The sequence below is a fragment of the Arachis ipaensis genome, chromosome B07, assembly GCF_000816755.2.
Source record: "Arachis ipaensis cultivar K30076 chromosome B07, Araip1.1, whole genome shotgun sequence".
Classification (NCBI taxonomy): Eukaryota; Viridiplantae; Streptophyta; class Magnoliopsida; order Fabales; family Fabaceae; genus Arachis; species Arachis ipaensis.
Genome location: NC_029791.2, coordinates 3,662,595 through 3,667,670, shown reverse-complemented (window position 1 = coordinate 3,667,670; position 5,076 = coordinate 3,662,595). Strand labels below are relative to the sequence as shown.

At 31.4% G+C, this 5,076-nt stretch overlaps 1 long non-coding RNA gene across 1 annotated transcript; it reads left to right on the top strand.

Moving 5' to 3' along the window:
• On the top strand, positions 1,408-2,813 carry LOC110264797. Its single transcript, XR_002351013.1, has 2 exons — positions 1,408-1,824; positions 2,681-2,813. It is a non-coding gene; the product is annotated as an uncharacterized LOC110264797 (long non-coding RNA).

The window sequence follows — 5,076 nt, the reverse complement described above, 5'->3', positions numbered from 1 at the left end:
TATAAAAAATAAGAGTAAAGTATATTTTTTGTCTTTATAGTTTTATAAAAGTTTTAAAAATACTCCTAAATTTTATTTTGTTTTAATTTTGTCCCAAAAGTTTTCGATTTGCATCAAATATACCCCTAACGGCTAATTTTTAAAAAAATTTAAGACCAATTCAACAACAATTTCATAAGAACAACCCTCAATATAAGCAAATCAAGCATAATTTTCATGCATTATTGTTAGATTGGTCTTAAATTTTTTTGAAAATTTAGCCGTCGAGGATATATTTGATGCAAATCGAAAACTTTTAGAACAAAATTGAAACAAAATAAAACTTAAGAATATTTTTAAAACTTTTATTAAACTTTAGGGACAAAAAATATACTTTACCCAAAAAATAACTATAATAATGGTGTCCAGCTGGTGAGACCTTCTTAACTTATATCACGCTCAAATACTGATTACTTTGTCACTTTCAAATAACATTAATGTTATGATAATTCATTTATAAATCAACAGTCTTTTTATATCAATGCTGCCTACGTACATCCGTATTTTTTGTGTTTGGTATGATATTTTTCAACTTAACTAATATATGAATTGTTAGATGTCTAAAGCAGAATTTAAATTCTCAAATACTTATTTAAATAGACAAATAAGTTGACCACTCAAAAATAATTACAGAATTAAACTCTATTTTTTTTTATTTTTAATAAATTATTACATTATATATACAATNNGTGAGTTAATTTTTATATTCATTTAACATCAAATTGGGTTAATTTTTTCTTTGTTTAATTTCTAATTAAATTTAGTTGACGTTCTCATTTTTTTTTTAAATAAAAATTGATACCATCCTTTAATAGTTTTAATGTAACCAAAAAAAGAAAAAATGAAAAAAAAAAGGAAAGAGAGGCATCAAACTCATACATACATGTTCATGTATTATTATTGCTGATTTATTGCAGTGCAAATAGTCAAAATAAACATGAAAAACACAATTTTTGTGAAGTCTCCAATCCTCCTCAGACCCACATCAAATAAACATAGCTATTAGCTAGAGACCCATCAGAAATATATTACAACTAATTCTTACCTTGTCGGCAGTTTAATTTCATAAAGAAAAAAATGGCACAAAAAAATGTATCTATTTAATTAATTAGTATTAGGGGTGTAAATTACCGAACCGAACCGAAAATTATCGCAGAACCGAACCAAATTTTACAACAACTGATTAGAAAACCGAAAAAATCGGTTTTTTTTTATTTTTTTCGAAATAAACCGATCGGTTCGGTTCGGTTTTCGGTTGACTCGGCAGAAACCGAACCGAACCGGACCGAACCGAAAAAGGAGGGTTCAATGGTGTGTTTTTACTAAGTTACCCTTTAACCTAGGTATAAAAGGGCAACTTAACACACAGCCCTAGCCTTCTTCCTCTCTTTTACGCGAGGCGAATCCGGAGCCCTAGCTTTCTTCCTCTGTTCTTCTCTTCCACGGTTCCACACTTCCACCTTCGATTCCACCATGCTCGAGAGAAGGAGACCCTGAAGGAGAACCCTAGCTTCTCTTCCTCTCTTCTTGTCTTCAGTCATCGCCGTCGCAGGGTCGCCTCGCAGGGTCGCCGTCGCTGGGTCGCCGTCGCTGCCTCGTTGGGTCGCCGTCGCCGAGGAGCAATCCATTCACCGAGAAGCAGTCCTGTCACCGAGTAGCAGTCCAGTCGCCAAGCAAGACTCCACTCACTCCAGTGGCCGTCGCAGTCCAACTCGAGCGCCGAGCAGCACTCCTGTCACCAAGCCATCTCCTGCAGAAAGCAACTCCACAATGCCTTCTTCGGAGGTTAGAAATTCTGAACAATTATTTTTAGAGATTCTGTTTAGTGATATTGTGCTTGATTTAACCTGAACAATTGTTTTTACAAATTCTGTTTGTGGTTATGATTTTGAGAAATTTTGTTTGTGCCTTTGTGGTTATGTTTTTTAGAAATTCTGTAGCTAGAAATTCTGTTTGTATTGGCTGCATCAAGAACTCACAGGATAATGCATCGCTTTATTTTTTTATTTTAATTTTTTTCGTGGATGAAAAATAGAGACATTCATTGAATACATTGCTTGTGAGGTAATATGATGTTTGATGTTTAATTTTTGAAGTAGATTCTAAACCCATGTGATCTCTGCTTCACCAGCTGTCAAGCTTTAGAATTCAGCTTTAGTGGACTATGCATGAACTGGCTAAAAGTGGCAGTTGATAGTAATTTTAGGGATGAAATCATTGAGATAGGCATTGTTTTAGCTTCACTCATTCCCAATTTTGATAGAAGGTCTATTATATATTTTGTTTGGGACAAACTGCATAGAATCTGTTCTATGAACTTCAATTCCAAGAAAATATGATAAGGAACCAAGGTATATATAACAAGGCTGAATGTGAAGATTTTAATGTGAAGATTTTGTGCAATGGCTGAATCATTAGAGTAATTTGTGTAGAGTAATTTTCTGTAATAATAATGTCATATACATAACAAGGTATATATAAAATAGAATTGGCTGTTTGAGTATTAAATGATGCTTGTTTTGGTGGACTGTTAGAGCTGTTAATGATGCTTGTTTTGGTGGACTGTTAGAGCTGTTAATGAATTTAAATTCTGTTGATTATATTTATAATCTATATTGATTTTCTTGTTTTATTTTTGTAGAAATTGCACCAACCAGAGAAGATGAGAATGAATCTGGTGTGGATTCAGATTAAGCATGGTGGTTGATTGGCTGTTTGGTTTTTATTTGTTTTAAAGTGACTGTTGTGGTTTAAAGTGTGTTTATTTTTGTTGTTTTGCTAGACATTACTAACGTTGTATCCATCAAAGATGGATTCCGTACGACAAAAGTAGCCAAATCCTAAATTTATGTTGACTTTTTAATAAAATTCCAAAATTACCCCCACCATTATCTTCAACCCCTCTTCTCTTCTTTCCCAAATCTCAAATACCTCCATTGCCTAAAAACCCTAATCTCAATACCTAAAAATCCCAAATTATCATTTTTCTAACCCTAATCTCAATACCCCTTTCAATAATTTCAGCTCTCTCTTTATTCAGCAATTTAACCTTTCTTCTTCTTCTTATATGGCTTCAATGAACTTGCTGGGGTTTCTCTCTCTCCCCTCAAGAACAACACACTACTACTACTCATCATCATCAAACTCGTTTTGGGCTATTCAATCCCACTGCACAAGATGATGTAACTGCTGCTGATGATGGAAACTGCTTCGATCTCACTCCTTCCACTCATGCCGCTACTACTCTCAACCTCCCTCCTTTTTCCATCTATCAAGAACCCTTCAACAATCATCATCACCTTTCTACTCATCAAGGTTTAATAATTTCTTTTCTCTTTTAATTTCTCTATTATTATTACAAATTACTCTTTTTTTTTTAATTTTCCTTTATCATCGTATATTGGAAGGAGAACAACTACATCAACCAAAACCTGCTATTGGAAACTTCATGCAACAACAATAATAATGTCGACAACAATCACCACCACCATCACCAACAACCCAAGCTCGAGAACTTCATCGGTGGATACTCCTTCGCCAATCATCATCATGATTACGGTGCCAACTCATCGGGAGACTACCTCTTCCAAAACTGCTCTCAGCCAGAAGTTACAGCAGGAGGAGGAGAAGGCTCCGCCGGCGACAGTGGTGGAAGCACAAACTCAATACACCATCAACACGTGTTGGTGAAGGAAGTGGTAAAATTGATGAAAAGAATAAAGAGAGGGTTGAAATTTGTTGAAAGGGGGTATTGAGACTAAGGTTAGGAAAATGATAATTTGGAGTTTTTAGGTATTGAGATTAGGGTTTTTAGGCAATGGAGGTATTTGAGATTTGGAAAAGAATAGAGGAGGGGTTGAAGATAATGGTGGGGGTAATTCTGGAATTTTATTAAAAGGTCAACATAAATTTAGGATTTGGCTACTTTTGTCGTACGGAATCCATCTTTGATGGATACAATGTTAGTTTTCTTTTTTAATGGGTACTTTTGTCAGCGTTCGTAAAGTTCATGGGTACAAATGGTTGTTTTTCTATATATATATATACCTGGAACCCACAATTAAATTAATTAACTAAAATAAAAGATATATAGGAACTTGTCTAGATATGCTATTTTTATTTTACATCATTACATGCATGAACAATCACATATTGGTTTTTATTATACTTTCAATATGTTGATCTAATTAAGTATATATACAATATGTTAAGAAACAATAGCTCAAATGGTATAGTCTCCCCATACTCAATTAAGAGGTTGCGGGTTCGAGTCTCCATATCTTCGGTAAAAAAAAAAAGTATATATACAATATACCAATTATTGTGGAATAATTATATTAGGCCATTTTAACAACCTAGGGTGCTTTACATTCCAGACTAAATGCTCAGGAATTTAAGAATGGAGGGGTCCAAAATTAAAATATTGTATAATCAAATATAATGCTATATATTTGATAATAGATAAAAGGAGACTCGAACCCGCAATCTCTTAATTAAATATGGAGAGACTATGTCATTTGAGTTATAACTCATTGACTTTTAATTTAAAAAATTAATAAATACTTGTCAAATAAAAGAATTATCTCAGTTTTTATAATTTTTTCATAATTTTTTATGGTTTTACATCTAATAAAATATAAAATTATATATTTTTAAATATTTTGTTAATTAATTTATTTTATTAAGTATTTATGTGACAGTAAGTTATATTTTTATGTTTTATATCATTAAAAAATATGACATAAAATAATATAAGTTAATTGCACTAACAATTTTGTTATGTGAATTTAAAATATATTAAAGTATTTTTATATAATATTAGAGGTAAAAATTAATTAAAAAAGAATAAAAAAACAACTAAATAAAATTAGAAAAAAATAATATTATCATAAATAATATTAAAGTATTTTTATATGATTATAAATGTTAAAATTAATTTTAAGAAAAAAATGTAAAAAAAAAACTCTGAAATAAATAAAGAATACAAATAATATAAATATATGTAAAAAAATTTAAATTCTATTATATAAAGAATAA